The 19,302-nt window shown below is 46.3% G+C and overlaps 1 pseudogene across 9 annotated transcripts in view; it reads right to left on the bottom strand.

Annotated features, from left to right (window-relative positions):
* The window catches only part of LOC123799763 (NADH dehydrogenase [ubiquinone] 1 alpha subcomplex subunit 1 pseudogene), a 270,558-nt pseudogene extending 263,062 nt beyond the window's left edge, over nucleotides 1-7,496 (bottom strand). For 7 of the 9 annotated variants that reach the window (XR_015725250.1, XR_015725247.1, XR_015725248.1 and 4 more), the window contains exon 1: nucleotides 6,973-7,236. The product of XR_015725250.1 is annotated as an NADH dehydrogenase [ubiquinone] 1 alpha subcomplex subunit 1 pseudogene, transcript variant X5 (transcript). The other 2 variants (XR_015725253.1, XR_015725254.1) reach the window with 2 other exon arrangements.
* Between the last annotated feature and the right edge of the window lie 11,806 nt (nucleotides 7,497-19,302).

Raw genomic sequence — 19,302 nt, 5'->3', positions numbered from 1 at the left:
GCTTCCCAGGGTCACCTCCAGAGGCACAGGCCCTTCTGTGGTTGCTCTCTGCCCTCCCAGGGCCAACCTCTGCATCATACTCTTAAAAAGTAAATGTTTTCATTTATTTTAAAATCAGAAGAAAAAACAAAATGTAATAAAAATGAATATGTAATAATGACTCCAGTTTGTATGACATTCATCTTTATACCGAGATAGTCATAATACATTCTTACATGAGGAAGGGGCCATGAAGGCTAGAGCACCTGGAGTCCGTAAAAGTCACTAATGCAGCCCTGAGCTCTTGCTCCTTATACCAGAGGCATAAAAGGCAGCTCCACACAAAGGGAACTGATGTCCCGACAGACCCTCCTAGTTGACCTACAGATTGAATTTCAGCAGTGATTTCTCATACCTCTCTCTGCATCACACAGGTAAACCCACTCCAAAAATAGTCACATCTCCAGACAAAGCACCTAGCCTCCCAAAGCCCTGGGACCATTTGCCTGCTCTGCCATCCTTAGCGCTACCTTTGTTTCTCCAAGTTGTCTAATGATTTCAAGGAGGCTGCTGGAGGTCCAGCCATCACATTTGCATTCCACACAGGAGGACAGAGGGAAGTGGAGGACAAAAGGTTAAGCCTCTTAGATGTCAGGCTCCTTCAAGGAACTTTCCTAAAATCCCTACCACCCATTGCAGCCTATGTGTTTCATTGGCCACCCCATCTGTCTATGTGAATTTTCCCTCAGCAATGACATAAATGTATCATGTAATGTAAAGGAGCTGGTGGAGGAAGACGGAGGGTTGAAGCAAGACTCTGAGATGGTGCAAAGCAAAGAAAACACAGAAAGGGACTAAGTCCAAGGCAGAATTACAGCAAACAGCCCCTGCTGAAAAATCCATCCTATCCTCCTGCATCCTCATGGCCCTGGTGGTGCCACGAGATAATGGGGTCATGTGGAGCAGAGGGTGTGACAGGCTCACCTTCTCTGGCCCTTGATCAGGTTAAATCATGTGAATAAACTCCACGTCCTTGGAGCTGAAACTTTTCTACTTGGGCCATTCTGCTCTTTGCTGGAACACTGCTGAACCTTTGAAGCCCAGTCTGGATGAAGCCTAGTCTGTATCTTAGGGGCTGGAAGGGTGTGGTCCTGACTCAGGAGCTGACTCTGGAAAAGCTGGCTGCAAGGGAGGGGGTGAGTCATGAACCCAGACATAGCAGAGATTCCTGGTATGTGCTCTGGGGGGGAAAGAACTCCGAGCTTGGACTGCTTTCTTTCGAGGCAGGAGGTGCTACAGGATGTGAAGGCTCTCCGCCTCCCTGCGCCCGTCCCCTGGGGCACGGCCTGACAGTACTGGGCTCACATCTATTTCACAAGAAAGACATAAATAGGAAAGACCTGGTCTGCCAGTTCACCTCCGCATCCCTGGGTCAAAGAACCAGCCTGTTGGGCTCAAAACGAAGCTCCTCTCCTTACTAACAGTGTGATTTAGCCGTCTCCCCTAACCCTTCTGTGTCCCCGCTTCTTCATCTGAATAATGGGGACAATGATTATGCCACATAGTTCCGTGAAGACTAAATATGGTCACAGTGGCAAAGCATCCAGAACAGTGCGTGGCACTCAGCAAGCACTCGGTAAACAAAGCAGTGTTTGAATTACCATTATTTTATTGGGTAAACGTTAAGTATTTGCCGATGCATGGATGAAAAGAAATCTTCTTTGACTATTAATACCAAAATCAAACAAGTGATTTCTGTCCCTCTGAATGCCTTCCTCCGGGTTGTTCAGGGCTCTTGATGTCAGTCTCCTCTTGAGAGTTCTGATGAGAGCCATGTGGTTATTTCATGAAGTAGACCCTGATCCCAGAGGAGCTAGGTGACTTGTCCTGGGTCCAGTCATAGGACCAAGAATGCTATAAAACATAAATCTAGTTGTATTCAGGAGCACTCTGTTGTGGAGACTGCTCGTTGCCTATCCTACATCCATTCTCCTCTACTTCCTGTGTTGTCAACAGCTCCTATGTTGTCAGGGGCAGCAATGTGCCTAGTTAAAAAACTGCATTCCCCGGGCTGCTGTACAGATACAGTGACCAATAAAAGATGTAGGCAGAAAAGGGTTATTTGGGGGTTCTAGGAAAGCTCTTTAAAGGAGCCTGACACCTAGGATGCTTTGTCTTCTGTCCCCCACTTTCCTCTTTCCTCCTCTGTGGAATGCAGAGGTGATGGCTGGAACTCCAGCAGCCGTATTAAAACCATAAGACAACTTTAAGGAAGGAAGCTACTGCTAAAGAAATCAGAGAAGAAAGATGAATGAACTGGCTACCCATTGACCTTTGCCCTGGCCAGCCTGCTTCCAATCTTTTTCCATCTGGGAGAAAGTAAGCCTGACACTTTCCAGAGCAAGCGTTATTTTGTAAAGTTTTCCTTTATATCTGCCTAAATTGATAGAAACCCATGCATGCCTCTCATACTCTAGAAATGATTTGTCCGGGGGAACAGCTAAAATGACACATCTATGCCTTTGCTAAAAGTTCTAGTATTTTAAGGATGATACATTTTTGAAGGGGCAGCAAGGAGGGAAAGGCTAAAAGCCTCCGTGGCAGAAACCCTTCCTTGCAGGGTAATTGATCCTAAAAACAAAGGATAAGCAGGAAAACCACAATGGATAAGATTTGCCACCACCATTAGCTTTTTCTAGTATACAAGATGCAAGAAAACTGGGTGTTTTTCTCTCTTTTTTTTTTAATCAGAGGAATCATCTGAGACCAAACAAGCCTCCCCACCACTCCCCCTTCCTGTGGACCCAACTTCCTTCTGATCCACTGTTGGCTTCCCCTCGCCTAAGCTCTGTGGTCTAAGCAGAACCCTCTTGACATGGTGAGGAGCCCAAGCTCTGCCCCACAGCACTGGGCCAAGCACACAACTGCCCTGCCACGGCACTGGGAGCAGAGAGGGTCCTCTGGATTTGGGGACGGGTAGCAGCTGCAAGACAAAAGTGCCCACAAAGTGTCACCGTTTATAACGGACCAACACGACACAGCCGAGCTCGGCGTGCAAAGCCTCGACTTTCAGAAAGGACATGTATAAAGCGCCCACTGCCTATGTTGGCAGCACAGTGTCAGAGGAGGCTGACGGAACAAAGGGACACAGGTGGCACTTCTGTCGGACCCTGCAGGATGTGTGTGAAGAGACGCTTCTGAGGCACTGAATGATCTTGGATAGCTTCGGAACCGGCAAGGAAAGGCCATGTGATGCTCAGCATGGTTTTAGTTTTAAGTGTATCTTACTTAATATTTTCAATATGAGTCAGCTCCATATACTGGGCTGATTCTCAAACAACCAGAAGTTGACTAAAGCTGCCTTTAGATAGGAAGCATGGGTACAGCGTCCAGCTGCTTCCACCCTGGAAGCAGGTCTGAGGCCAGGGGTCCTGGATTCTCGGTGGCCCCAGACTGTTGGATTACAGACAACACCCTCCTCGCCCCCTGCTTTTCCTGACTCTCCTCTCCTGATGGAGGCGAAGGCGCCCCCCTCAGCCACGCACTCCTCAAAGCAGCTGCTCCGCCTGATACACCTGCCCGGGATGTGTACACCTCGAATAAGTTGAGCAACTGGCCATCCTTCCTATCTTCCAGGGTGGGTATGTGTGCGCGTCGGGGACAGGGGGTTAAAGGAAATGCACAGAAAGTTACTACCATGTGGTTGGGCTGAAGGCAAGGGGTGCTGTCCTCACTGTGATGATGTTGACGATAGAAACGATGATGGCCTCAATGATGGTGACAACATCTAGTACCTTGGGTTTTCCTGGAGAGAACCATGAAGCATTTCCCATTTGCCTAATCACTAAATGTCTTGCAAATGCAGAACTTGATGCAGGTGGGACCTCACTTCAGGAGCACGAGAGCCAATTCTTTAGGGGTGCCCACAGGGCCCAGGGCCCAGGTTGAGACAAAAAGGTGTCTCGGTGTATGTCCGAATCAGTGATTGTGTACTTAACAGCTTGTAACTGGTATGCTCATCATCACTGATCTTTATAAGGACCCAAGAGGCTGGTACTAGTATTAAGTCCGTTTTACAGTGAGGAAGGTAGGACACCAAGAAGCTGGTACTAGTATTAAGTCCGTTTTACAGTGAGGAAGGTAGGACACCAAGAAGCTAAGTAACTTGCCCGGTGTGAGGGTGGGCTCACCGTGTGGCAACAGGTGGTGGGGACACCTGTAGATACCATGAAAACCTCTTAGCAGGAGGTAATGAAAGCCCACATAGGGGTGCTGATGAATGGTGTGGAGTGGAAGACAGGGCCAGCAAGCAATAGGCCAGTCTCGAAGCTGAGGGCGCCATGACAACAGGGCACTGGGCCATTTCCGAATGTCATCAAACTGTCAGCATTTTCTTTTTGCTGCAGGTGTCTTTTTAAAATATCTGCTTAGCTTCTCTCGTAGATTGTTTCCCTTTTCACTCCCTGCCTGCGTCCTCACTTAGAATCAGCATCTTTTGGTAGTTGGAAAATATGACAAAGCAGCAAATCATATTAATGAATGCTCTATTTTCATACCTGCCAAGGGTCTTATTTCTGGCCTTTTTAAATGACTCTTCTGATTATAAAAGTGATCATATCAGTTCGCCATAGACTTATTTCTCACGGGTAAGCAGTAAATTGACTTCCAGCGTTCATACAACTGCCCGAATTCTACATGAAAGAATACAATCAATGTCTAGGATAAAATCAACCACCTCAAAACTACTTCCCAATGGCGCTTATCCAGGGGAATTTGAAGACACAGGACCCGGCGAGGAGCACATGCTGACACCTGGCGTGCTTTCTGAAATGGGGATAAGAGAGAATGCTAGTGTGCCCGAGCCACTGAGGCACTGCCTAGGGCATCTGGCCATTTCGGGCTCTTCTCTCCAGGAACATGGCATTTCTCCGAGTGCGTACAAAGATTAATCACCAAGAGAGACAGACTGGGCTTGGCTCCCACCTCAGAAACCCCTGCTGTCTGCTTTGCTGAGGCCCTGAGTTGATCCCGAGACTCTCAGCCTTGGAACTACCACTGATTACATTGAAATCACAAGATCTTGCTTGGGAAAGTCATGCCACTAACTCAGGGGTCGCAAGTCCAAATGCCTTCAGAGTCCAGGTAAGAAGCGAAGCGGATAGAGCTAACATCAAGGGGTTCTCTTCTGTGTTCAGACCCTGTTGGAAGCACTTGGCAGATGCTAACTCTCTGAGCCCTCCCAACAGCCCTCCGAGGCAGGCAGCAACTGTGGTCTGGAAGCCCAAGGCTATCAGAGCCTTGCAACATTAGGGTTCAACAGGGCCCATGATCCAAAGAATATGAGACCCCATGGTCATCTGAATACAAACAAAAAACAAAAAAACACCAAAAAAGAAAAAAGAAAAAAAAAAAAACCGCCAAACAACCACCAATCCTGGGCACGCCGACAGAATTTGATCAGGTTGGGGGTGGATTCAAACAGGACTGCATTTGGCCTTTGAGTCACCAGCCTGCAACTCCAGCTATTTTTTAAAAAAATTTTCTTAACATTCTTTTCAGTTTATAAGAAGAGTAAGGTTCAAGGGAGGTTTTCTTCCTTGGAATCCTGCTCTCTGCTGTTAAGGTGGCGCACCCCCTACCCTTCCCCGCTGTGTGATACACGCAGAATGCCAGCTTGGAAGCTGAAGCTGTGGACCGCTCCCTGCTCCCACTCCATCGCTCAGCAGGTGTGACGTCATGGGACACGAGATGCAGCTTTAACCCTGGGCGATGCCTGCCCTTCGTAAACTCTGAATTTTTAATTTAACAAATTGCAGGCTCAACAAATTCTGTCAAAGCAGGCCGTAAAAATCAACATCAGCCGAAGGGGAGGGTCCTCGCCGAGGGACCCCTCAGCAAAGGGGCCTCGTGGGCGCACACACAAGAGCTGGGACTGAAGCCGGGAGGGGGTCACCAAACAAGGAAGGCACCCAGAGTTGATTTTAACCAAAGACCAAACAGCCAGATCCTCCTGGAGGGGCCAGCCAGCCACCGTGCTGGGCTCGGGGGCAGATCGCTTGCTCTCTTAGAGCTGCTCCAATTTTAGAAATCGGGTGCTGACTCATTATTAACCCAGAAAGCCCACACACTCAAATGACTCTACTGAAAAAGCTCCCTGTCATACCCTGCTTACTGATGTGCAGTTTTTTAAGCAAATTCAAAAAATGTTTATCACAAGGTATTTATGACATTTTAACCGTTTCATTTACAGTAACTAGAATGACATTTAAAAAAAAGTTTCCTGTATTTTACTTGACTGTAAAGCTAAGCCTCATCAGAATAGTAACAGGTTGAGAAACACACTATCAAGGTCATATCAGGCCTCAAGGACTCAACAACCCAATCCTCACCCCCAGCCCCCAGAATCCAAGCCCCCAGACCCCCGCATATTTTCTTTCTGACTTTACCACAGTCTGTGACATTCAGTCACAAGCAAAAAGAAAAGACATCAGTTCCCACTATCATTCACAGGCTCATAGAGAGGGAAGCCAAAACGCTGCCTCTCTATTGTATTTTCTTGCACTAAAAACCAGGCAGCTCAGACCACGCGGCCAGAAATTTCTTAGGGGCTGTCTTCCCTCCACCTCTGAGAAGCGGAAGCTGGCCCAGCCTCATCACCCCTGGGTTAGCACCAATTCACCCACCTCCATCTCTAAACTTCACCATGGCTCCAGAGACGAGTCTGGAACAGCTTATTTCCAGCCCAGCATCCCTGTCTCTCCCGGGACAACACAGTGTACGACGAGTATCGACATTCTCCCCATTAACCACCGAGACAAGCAGGCTACAACACAGTACCTACGGGGGTGGGGGCGGAGGAAGCAACTTCTCTAAAATTAGGGATCCTCCAAGTCTTGAATGCAGTATCCCCTCCAAGATGCAACAGCTTTAACCCATCCGAGGCTCTGAGACAGACGGTAGAAGCGATCGTAAAAATGACAGAAACATACTCACCGGGGAGAAGCTGCTGGCTCCACCTTCCCGCAGCCCGAGCCCTGAAGGTCTGAAGCGCGCACTGGCTCAGGCACAGCCGGCCTGGAATACCAGCCCGCGGCACACGCCAGCCATGCAGCCGCTCTTTCCCTCCATTCCCAGTCATGTCCACACGACTGAGACCCAAAAAAAAAAAGAAAGAAAGAAAGAAGGGGGGGGGGGAGAAGAAAAAAAAGAGGAAAAAAAAAAAGAAGGAGAAGAAAAAGAAAAAGAAAAAAAAAGGGCGCACACCTCAGTCTTCGTTCTCACTGGAACGAGATGACTCATGCTGACTCACAGCCACCACTTCCTCTCCGACATTCTCTTCATACTTGTGAGCTGGGCTGGTCCCGTTCCCAGGGTCTCTGCAGCCCTTCCTGGAAGAACAGCCTTCTGACCCTGGCAAAGCCACCCGAACGCTGACCTCATGTGGAGCCCCCGGGAGCGCCTACACAGGGGAAATGCTTTATTTAGGAGGTTTGAACCACAGAACAGTAGAATGCATGAATCTCCTGTGCATTTGAATTTCAAATATACACTGCAATTCTGTAATATGTTGCAAGGCTTCTATGAACCGTTTGCTCATTTCAAGGCATTTCAGGGAAGGGAGGAGAAGGGAATATTGTCGCATTCTTTAAGGAGGCTGGGTCACCTTTTGCCCTGGCAAGACTGATTTCAGTGCATGTTTTCTTCTGCATATCTATGTCTGACACAACAAATCATGGGATCTAAAATTGGGATCTCTTCAAGGCTGTTTATTAGGAGGGTGTGTGCTCTGCTTTTGGGATTAAGTGACTTACAAAATCTTTTCTATCTGTCTTTCTTCAAGAATTCACCAGAGATGAATACTAAAATCCCAAGAAATGAAATGAAGGTGTAACGATCGATGTTTTAAAAAATTGTTGATGGATGTTAACAGGCAAGGACAGAGAGTAGCCTCTGCCTCCTCGTTTTCTTTGGAATGATCCCGCGGGTGGGGCAGTCTGCCACAGCTTCCTGCATTTTTAAATTATGAGAGGCTATGGAGGACAACAGCATCCATGTGACACTCAGCCACCTCCCAAGAAGCCCACAAGGGTGGCTGTGGTTGCATTAGGATGACCATGGTTTCTGGAAGGTCACGTACACAAGGCCATGCAGGAATATTGATGCTCTTAAGACACGTTTTGACTTAGTGCCTACTGCTGTGTAGGCCACACTCTGACACCCCTAAAGGATATAGAGAAAATAAGGGAATGATGTTTTGCTGGAGGACGGAAGACCCAGGCAAGGAGCATCTGTGTGCAGTGGACCTCACCCCGAAGGGGTCAGAAGACCCAGCTTCCATTTACAGGGAGGTTTGTCTTAGGGGAAAACAAATACTTGTTCAGTATTCTATTAGGTTCTTTTAAGAGAATTGGGGAGTTTTCTATCAGTCTCAAGAGCTTTGACTTCCCTGTGAAAGCTGCAGTGTGCCAACCGGCCAAATATTCTCATTTCTTCCAGGTTTTTTCCCCCAGGAAAGAGGAAAGCCTCTTGCTTTTCTGGAATTTAGGACTGGCTTTGTTGTGCCATTCATTGCAGTGTTTTCTCTAGGGGAGAATGGGGAGTGGGAATGGGGGCAGCAGCCTCATGAAGCCTGAAGATGGGGGTTCAGCAAGTCCGTAGGTCATCCCCAAGGGACATCTCTTAGCCGTGGGGACCCAGTAGACATGGGAGGTCCACACTGACGCCAGGAGTCTGCAAGAGCTCTTGAAGTAGGGGTTCTGGGTTGTGATTTTTGTCCTATATGTAGAAAGTAGACTTTATTTATAAAGACTTGTATTAAGTCAACTCATTAATCCCTGGGAGGGAACTAAAAAAAAAAAAATCACCAGGGATAAATTACAGAAATTTGAAATAGTTGGGAAATGTAGGCTCCAAGTGGCGGCCACACCCTCCTGCTGGGAGGACCCTGCCAGAGGCCTCGGCACTTCAGCAGTGGGTTCTTACACAGCAACACCGTTACGGTGAGCCTCCTGGAATATTTTAGGGCAAGGCTTCAGACATGAAGCTGGGCCCCCTCCCAGAGCAGGCAATTTGAGCCATCGCTGTGGAAGGTCACTGGACTGTGTCCTCCCTTTAGAGTGCTGCACTAAATAGTCAATCCTATGAATGCTGTCTCTTCATTCCTGATTGAACCTCCATCCAGAGCTCTTCTCATTTGGGCTGGGAGGTAGGGAGAGAATATTAGTGACAAGGGCGAGGCCATTCCCAGTCTATTCATAAATTAAACATTCATTAAGGCAAATCAGTAGCACCGTTTCCCATAATTGTTAATATGGAATGTTCTAGAGTGGATTCTCTTTCAATTGGTTAATTTCTGCATATTCCACCAGAAAGGAAACAATGGTGACACTTGGAACATGGCTACATGCAAACACTTTTTAAACATCCACATGTTCTTTCGCCAATGAAAATACCTTGTAAAAATTTAGGTTTCACCGAATTAGTAAAATAAATAAGTTTCACTCCTGAAGAGTGCACAGTCTGAGGACAGTGCCTTCTAGCATGTCATAGGATCTTATAAATATCAATGACTCACACCGAAGGGTATTTATTAGATGCTAGTCATTCTCCTAAACATGCACAGGTACTCCAACCTCTGATCCCCAAAATAGCCCTCTGAGTAAGGGCATCCCCACTTTCCAGCAAAGAAACTGAGGCACAGAGAGGCCCAGGAGCCTGCCCAAGTTTGCAGGGCCCAGATGTGCACCCAGGCAGCCTGGTGTCAGAGCCCACATTTCTAACGACCAGGCCACATGAATTCCCACAAAGAACTTTTATTTTTATTTTTTTTTAAAGATTTTATTTTATTTATTTGACAGAGAGAGACAGCCAGCGAGAGAGGGAACACAAGCAGGGGGAGTGGGAGAGGAAGAAGCAGGCTCATAGCAGAAGAGCCTGATGTGGGGCTCGATCCCATAATGCCGGGATCACGCCCTGAGCCGAAGGCAGACGCTCAACCGCTGTGCCACCCAGGCGCCCCTCACAAAGAACTTTTAAATGAGGGGCGCCTGGGTGGCTCAGTGTTTAAGCAGCTGCCTTCAGCTCAGGTCATGATCCCAGGGTCCTGGAATTGAGCACAGTATCAGGCTCCCTGCTCAGCGGGGAGTCTGCTTTTCTCTTTCCCTGTGCCCACCCCCCTCCCGCTCATGCTCTCTCTCTCTGCACTCTCTCTCAAATAAATGAAATCTTTCAAAAAAAAAAAAAATCTTATCACACACATCCCTTTACATCATGGTATATTCTCCCTAATTCTGCAGATGTGTGTAAGGTAGATGTTTCTTTCTACTCATTTGAGAGATAAATCAAAATCCTAGCCTTGAAGTGACCTATCCCTTACAATAGTAAGAATTCTCATTAATGGAGAGGGCCGGTTAGAATTACCCACCAACACATCCCAAGAAGTCCATGCCACCAATGCCTGCATAGACAGCACTCCTCCCAATCAGGGACACAAAGGCATCAGGGGATGTCCTTCACGGTCCTTCCATTACTCAAGCAAACAGGTCTCTCCACCACCCTCTTGCCTGGGAGAGAATTTATCCCCTTGTTGCAAATCCAGCAAACTACCCCTTCCCCCATCCTCACTTCTTTCCTAGGATTTTGTTCCTAATCAAATATAGGCCTTTTCCCTCCAACATCCTTAACATTTTCCTGTCTGTGGTCCTCAACACAGGCTCCAGTCACTTCCATCTCCCAAATACTTCCCCTGCCTTTGACCTCGTGGAGTAGACCCATGGATGCCCCCCATTCATCCTATCCCTCCCCTATTAGCGGTAGCCTTGACACTTGCTTGGGATTGACTCCACCCCCATACCCAAGGCAGAGTTTTGATTAGGCTAAGCAAAACAAGGGAATGTCACCCCTTGTCACTATGAATGGTTCCAGGATGGGCTCCCAGGCCTATGCCAGCTAGAGCCTGGCTACCTCTAATCACACTGATGGGGAAAGGGGTGCCCAACTGGAGCAAGGCCCAGGACTATGCCCACTGCTTCAGGGATGCAGGGAAGAATGCACAGAATCAAGAGTTTTCATTCTTACTCTTAAGTTTCTAAAGTTTAGGACAGGGTATTATGAGGAAAGGAAAAAAAAAAAGATATGGAAAAATGGGCGAAGTCAGACAACAATATATAGTTGGGCAGGCTGTACACTGATCAACCCCAGAGAATAAATTTACGTAGCCCATGATATCCACAATCGTATGTGGTAGGGTTTATTGTAGTACCTACCAGGTGATACCTCCCTAAGACCATATAAGGATCCCACTGGCTGGGTGGTAAAGAGAACTGGGAGGAAAGAATAGAGAGAAGAGTCTGAATCCTGCTCCCCCACAGGGGGGTGGGGCCAGAGAAGCATTACCACTTACCCCAGGGCAGTCCAGGGACTCTGAGAGCAAAAGGACACCTGCAATTGGAATGATGGGATGTAAGAGTTTAGTCAGCAGTGTTTTTTTTTTTCCTTCCATGGTGGAACTTGAACTTGATAGTGGATCTTATGTTCGACAGAATTTAGTCTGTAAGGCCATGAGAATGGATGAGTTCACTAGAGGAATGAGTATAGGAAAAGGAAGCAAGAACTGAGCCTTGGGCCCTGCAGCTTTTGCAGGGGGTCAAAGGAGCCAGCAGAGAAAGGATGATGAGGGAGGATGGGGGTTAGGGACCAGCGAGGAGGGAGGGAAGCCAGGGGAGTGTAGTGCCTGAGGAAGCAAGTGAAGAAGGTGCTTTAAGAGGAGAGAATGAACACCTGTGTAAACACAGCTACGAGAGCATCATGGATTTGGTGAGGGAGGTCCATGTTGGGAGTTGCTGGTGAAGGTCTGAAGAGACATGAGAGAAAAGGGGGAGAGAGGTGGAAGACAGTGAGGAGACATCACTTTCTGGAAACAGCTATAACTGGAGAAGGACATGGTGTCCAGAGAAATGTCCTTTTTTGTTAAGAGAAATAACAACTTACCAGGATGCTTATTGATAGAACTGACTTACTACAAAGGGAGATACTGATGACACAGGAGAGGACCAAGGGGAATTTGGTGGAATTGGGAGGAACAACCAGACTTACTGCTCACAGGGAGGGCTTGGCCCTGTAAGGGGGAGCCCTCCACAGCACTGGACATCGACCAGGCGAGGAGGGGCCACTACATGAATGTTCTATATGCTCTTGTATGTTTCATCATTTGTAGTAAAAAAAAAAAGTGACATCAATTTTTAAAATTTAATGACAAGTAATACACAATTACAGTTTTTCTACTAAAAACCTTAAATAATTACAGATCAAACTAAAAGTCCCCCTTGATGAAGAGGTGGCATTTTTCACCAAGGTAATGAGGATGGCTGAGAGGGATGGAGGAGGCAGGATTTAGGGAAGAGGAGAAGAGGCATGTATTCGTAAGAAGGGGAGAAAAATACTAGAGAGAAATGTCCACGGTAGCACAGGTTGGATGGTGGATGAAGCCTAGCTTCCCCAAGAGGAGGTTGGTGTGAAAATATCGATGAGATGGAGTGTGCCTTGTTGTGGGGCTAGACCCCACAGACTGACTCCATGGGGTTGAGCCTCTCTCTGCACCGAGCCGGGGGAGGCCGGCCGTACTGAGGGCTAGGTGCAGGGCTTCCTAGGCTCTGCTGGGACAGGATTTGGAATGCAGAGATACCACTCTGCTCCAAAATAGCCCCCAACACACACACGCGCGCGTGCGCTCTTGAGACCCAACCAAGTTGTGTGTATCAATATTTATTCCTTTATTTATTTCTAAGTGTTATTCCATTGTATGGATATACCATAGATTATTGAGCCATTCACCTGTTGAGGGACTTATTTGGCTACGGCAAATAAAGCTGCTGTGAACATTTGCATACAGGTTTTCGCATGGACACAAATTTTCATTTCTCTATGTAAGTACCCAGCAGTGGGGCTGCTGGTTCCACGGGAACTATATGAATATCTTTGTAAGAAACTACCAAATTATCTCCCAGAGTAGCTGTACTATTGCACTTCCACCAATGCACGAATGAGAGACCAGTTGCCCCTCACCCTTGTTAGCACAGCTATTGTCAGTATTTTTTTTAAGGAGGGGAAAGGGCAGAGGGAGAGGGAGAGAGAGAATCTTAAGCAGGCTCCATCCTTAGCACAGAGCCTGTTCCGGGGCTGGATCTCATGACCCTGAGATCATGAACTGGGCCGAAATCAAGAGTCAGATGTTCAACAGACTGAGCCACCCAGGCGCCCCTATTGTCAGTATTTTTTGTGTCAGCTATTCTAATGGGTGTGTATTGGCTTTAATTTGTATCTCCCTAATGACTAATGGTGTTGCGCATCTTTTCATGTGCTCATTTGCCATCTGTGTATCTTTTTTGGTGAACTGTCTGTCCAAATCTTTGCCTGCTTCTTAACTGAATTGTTCATTTGCTTACTATTGAGTTTACACCTTCCTTTATACATTTGAATGCAAGTTTTATTTTATTTTTTTTTTAGATTTATTTATTTTAGAGAGAAAGCACATGAGTGGAGGTGGGGCAGAGGGAGAGAGAGTGAGAGAAGCAGACTCCCTGCTGAGCACGGAGTCCGATGCAGGGCTCGATCTCATGTCCCTGAGATCATGACCTGAACAGAAATAGTCAGACACTCAACCTACCGAGCCACCCAGGTGAGCTGTGGATGCAAGTTTTAAAATCAGATACGTGATCTGCAAGTATTTTCTCCAGTCTGTGGTTTGTCTTTCCATCTTCTTCCATACTGTCTTTTACAGAATACAAGTCTTTATTTTAATGAAGTCAAATTGACTGATATCTTTCCCTTATGGGTTGTGCTTTTGGTCTCCTATCTAAGAAATTTTTGCCTAACCCTAGGTCTAGGTAATGAATACTTTTCTCCTGTTTTCTTCTAAAAGTTTTAGTGTTCTACATTTTATATTTAGATCTATGACCAATTTTAATTTTTTTTTACAAGGTTGAGATTCTTAGATTGAGGTTCTTTTTTTTTTCTTCTTCCTTTTTTTTTTTTTTTTTTTTGGCCTGGATATCCAATCATTCCAACATCATTTGTTGAAAAAAAGCTATCCTTCTCCATTGAATTGCTTTTGAAAGTTTGTAGAATATCAGTTGGCCTTATTCATGTGTCTCTGTATTTGGATTTTCTCTCTTTTTTTTTTTTAAAGATTTTATTTATTTATTCGACAGAGATAGAGACAGCCAGTGAGAGAGGGAACACAAGCAGGGGGAGCGGGAAAGGAAGAAACAGGTTCATAGTGGAGGAGCCTGATGTGGGGCTCGATCCCATAATGCCGAGATCATGCCCTGAGCCAAAGGCAGACGCTTAACCGCTGTGCCACCCAGGCGCCCCTGTATTTGGATTTTCTGTTCTGTTCCATTGATCTATGTGTCCATCCCCCCAATACCACACAGTCCTGGTCACTGTAGCTATGTGCGAAGTCTTAAAAGCACATAGTGCAATTCCTCCACCTTTATTCTTCTTTCTCAAAATTGTTTTAGCTATTCTTGTTTCTTTCTATATAAATTTTAGAATCAAGTCCTCTGTATCTACAAAATATCCTGCTGGGATTTTTAAAGAAATTGCATGAAACCTATACAACATCAATTTGGGAAGAATTAGCATCCTTACTATGTTGAATCTTCCAGTCTATGAACATGGTATGTTGCCCCATTTGTTCAATTCTCCATGTATAGACTTTATAATGGTGTCTCCCCTATATGAGGTAGAAATTATCTTCCCTATAGTGTGTGGGTTTGGCCATTCTCAATAAGTCCCTTTATCATCTTCATAAGGCCCCAAATTAAAGAATCCTATAGTACTATTTTATAGATAGCTACTGAGACTTGATGCCCTCACCCTATTAGTCTTATGATTTGGGTGCTGGCTGTGGGCTAAAGCAGATACCTGCCCCTCACTCCCATCCTCCCCTCTTTAAGGAATTCATGAAGTGTCATTATGCTCAGTGAGCCACATGTTATGTCCTAATGCTTCCAGTTTGCTAATCATCCACCTTCTCCGACCATTCTTTTCTCTCCTCCCCTCTGCCTCTGCTCTGGGCGATTTGCCAAGATTCCTAGTTCAGATTTCCCCCTTTTTCTCTCATTAAAAGATTGTACATCCTAACCCACAGGGCCATTCTCCTGGGCTGACACAAGCAGTTGTCACAGCCATCCCTCAGAGACCTCACAGGCACTGCCAGCACCTCCATGCTCCCAGTCATGGAAATGGAAGCTCTGGGCTTTCCTGTCTGTCATCCCCTCCATCTTCCTTATGTCCACCTAACAGTGTGCTGATAGGCTTTCCAAATACAAATGAATATAACAAGCTTTGATTTGTAGTGTTTACCAACTTCTCTGATGTAAACTCTCCCTCCAATGCTCCTTTCAAGCCACCAGCATGATGTCATGAAAGATAGTTGGGAAGAAAGGCACAAATTAGCTCTCTCAAGCCAGGACAAGGCAGCCTACCACTGCATCCATCTGCCACCTCCTGAATGTCCTTGTCCCTTGAGTTTTTCATACAGTAACTAACTGGTCACCTGTTCAGGATCCTCAAGGAAGCACTTATCTCTGCATTTGAAAAGGGTTCGATTAGGCCAGTTGTTCTTAACTCTGGGTGCAAAGACCCCTTTGAGAGTCTGCTAAAAGCTACAGAAGGTTCTGAAGAAAGAACAATAAAATACACACAATGCAATGGGTTTTGTAAACAAAGCCCGTTTGTGCTAATTCTGCACTCCTCAGGTATCCAGGCATGTTGGGGTAGGAATCCCTGGACCAAATAATCTCAAAGGTATACTCCACTCTAAACCTTATGGTCGGCATTGCCTCACACCATGGCGCAGGGTGACATCTGACAAATAACAGGTGCAAAAAGAATCTAGCTTCTCAAGTTTGCATCTACTTCTCATGTGAATTAAAATAGGAAGGAATCTCAGAACTGAGGATGTCGTGGCTGATGGCATGGGCCATGGGGAGCTGGAGCTCTGACCCCTGGCCTCTACTGCAGGGAGTATGAGCACACAGGGCCTTTCCAAGGAGGCAGAGTTCAGGCTGATGTATAGAGTAGTGGCTGTCCTCCTCAGACACAGACACTCATCTCTTGGAAACATCAACTCCAATAAATCATAGTCTCATGTCTCTGATTCATTCACTTGGAACGAGGTGTGCTTTGCCAGCTCCAAGGCAAGAGAACAGAGCCAGGGGCTGTATCATACAGCTGCTCAAGGTCGGTCCTGGCACCTCATCTTTTACCCCCAAAATGTACCGTCTTAGATTTAAACTGACAACCCCAGGGCTGTTTAGTGATCCCTGTCACTGCCAGGTGGTAAACAAGAAACTAAACACTTGATATGGTTTTTCTGGAAGTTTTTCTAATTAAAACCACTTGTGAGCATGGATTACAATTTGGGCCACTCATTTTTGCAGAGTAATGATATTCTTATTCCTGGTTATTCAGTCCAATGCTAATCTAAGTACTTCTGGGAAGGGATTTTTCTGGAAGGGATGTAATTAAGGCCACGTCCATTGACCATAAGATAAGGGAGTTAGTGGGGAGGCCTGACTTTGTCAGGTGCGCCTTTTAAAAGCAGAGATTTTTTTCCCCCTGGCTGCAAGCAGAAGAGGAAGTCAGAGACTCAAAGCCCAAGAATGCTCAGGCTGAGGGCAGGCCTTCCAAGCTGAGATCCAGCAAGGAAACGGGGCCCTCACATCTATGGCCACGAGGAACTGGACTCTACTAACAACGCAGATGAGCTTGGAAGTGGATTTTCCCTGAAAGCCTTCAGATAAGAGCCCAGCCCCGATGACACCCTCATTTCGCTGGGTGAGACCTTGTGCAGAGAACCTGGAGAACTCACCCAGACTTCTGACCAACGGAACTGTGAACTAATAAACAGGGGTTGTTTTGAGCCACTCAGGTTGTGGGAATTTGTTACACAGCATTAGAAAACTAATACACTTGGCCCATCTGCAACATGGAGACAAAAACAGTTCCAACTTCATAGGGTTACATGAGAATTAAAAGTTAATGTATGTAAAGTGCTTATAATAATTGGGACAATCTCTAAGTACCAGCTATTATCATCAATGCCATTGACTTGGTAAAATACCAGGTATATGTGGTTCATTATTTGGAAGTTTTCCTATCAACACAGTATTTGAGTCTCAGGATATAGAAGTCTAGCATTTTAAATGAATGAATCACATACCAAATATGTATCATTTTCTAAAACTCAGTGACTACGAATGAGCTTCATGATTACAAAACATTACTTAACAAAGAAGGCTAGAAGAAAGAAGATAGCTGACTACATGGAGCAAGAAGTTTGGAACTCAACCATCCAACAAACATGTAATGAAGGCTTGCCAGATGCAAGCACTGAGGGCGCAGGGCACGGCAGGGAAAAACACGCAAAAGGGCCCTATTCTCAGGAAGCTTACATTCGGATGCAAAAAGACAGAAAATAAGTGCAGAAGAAAAATACAAGCCAGTGCTATGAACTATGAAAAAATTAGCATAGGTAAGAGGAAACTGCTTGAGATGAGTAGGCCATCCAGATAGGCTGTTCTGAAGAGATGTCATTTAAGTGGAGAGCTGAATGACAGTTCCGGAGCCAGCCAGCAGCATTCTGGGATGAGCAATCAGCTGATGCCCAGGCCCCCAAAACCAGAAGGAGCCTGATGGGCCAGAGGACATGAAAGAGGCCGGCATGGCTGATGCTTGATAGGCAACAGGGAGAGAAGATGGGCTGGGGACGGCGGCAGGGAAGGAGCTCAGACTTCATGCCAAGTGCAACCGGGAGGCACAGGGTTTTAAACAGGAGAATGGCGTGGTCTGATTTGAACTTTCCAAGGCTAACTTATTGCTGAGTCTAAATCATTTGTGTAGGACCAAGAGGAAACTGAAGTCCAGTGTGTCCCACTGACAGTCTGATGATTGCAGCAGGGATGGAGCGGTGAGCACCTGCTAGAAAAGAAGTTTGGGAGGGAATGCTCATGAATGGGTTGGGCTTGGGGGTAGTGACAGAGGGAGACTGACCAAACATAACCCTCGACTTCTAGTTTGAGCAACTGTGTGGTGCAAAAGGAAGCAGTTTGGGGGAGGGTGAAATCGTGGGTTCTGTTTGGGCCACCTTCATTTGGACGTGCTTATCAGGCAGCCATGTGGAGATGTCGAGTAGGCCTAAAATTCTGGGAAAAGGAGGCAGATTTGAGAGTTAATGTTCTAAAGACAGAATTAAAGATCGGGTCTGGCTGAGAGAGAGGGAGAGAGAACATATAAACATGGGAAGGGGATCCAGCATCCTTGGCCAGTGAGGTTGGAGGAAAACCAAGAGCAATGGTGCTCCAGTGGAGAACGCATTACAGCATGGGGTTAGGTGAGCGCTAGTAAAGACTGCGTCATCCATGAGTAAGTATTCAACCTCCCATGATATTATTTAGTCCCAGCAAACCCGTTAATAATGTTCTAAGTTATTGTTTGTATCAGCTATTTCTGGTTTGGTGAAGACAGACTATATTGAAATATTAACAAGAAAAACATACAGCAAAATTATTATTGGGAGTCAAGGCAGTCAGATTCCCCATTCTTGGCTAACAGGAAGAACTGACGGATGGCTGCTTTCCATTGTAAACAGCGGAGGAGGGCAGTCTTCATGATTTTGCATGATTTGGTATAACTGGGAAGTTTCTTAGGCTTGATAACTAGAAAAATAAAACCCAACAAAACCCTTAATGGCTAAATAATTCTTTGGTCTGCTGCAAACTGCCAAGAGACCGGTGGAGTCTATTCAACTGCTATACTGTCTCGATTTGCAGCCCAGGGATCTTTTTTTTTTTTTTTTTCCAGCAGCAGTATTAGCTTCTTAATTTTCACTTCGTGGACATATACGTCTCAAGCAACCTGAGTTTTCCCTTTGAAAAAGCTCATAATCAAAAACTTGAACTGTATTGAAAAAAAAATCAGCACACTTCCTGATGGCCGCGGATGGGTTACTAACGTAATCACACATGAACTTGCGAAAGTGCATTTTATCTAGAGAGGCTCTTCATGGAAACTTGCAGGCCAAATCTCACGTGTAACAGGGAACCACCCCAGCGACGGCTTGAGGAGAAGTGCCACGGAAGACACGCAGGGCTGAGCGTCGCTGACCCCAACCTCACCCCGAGGCAGTGCCCAGCCGCGTCGCAGCAGCAGTGGTACGCAGGGGCTGCCCATGTCTTCCTGCCTCGGCCTCGCCGTGCACCACTCCCTTCTCTGAACTGCTTCTTTCGCTTTTGTGAGGAGACAAAGCCACAGATCTGA

This window comes from Ursus americanus, chromosome 7, assembly GCF_024610735.1.
Source record: "Ursus americanus isolate L20-20 chromosome 7, mUrsAme1.1.p, whole genome shotgun sequence".
Lineage (NCBI taxonomy): Eukaryota > Metazoa > Chordata > Mammalia > Carnivora > Ursidae > Ursus > Ursus americanus.
Note: the sequence above shows the minus strand (reverse complement) of the source record. Positions and strands in the feature narration are given on the sequence as shown.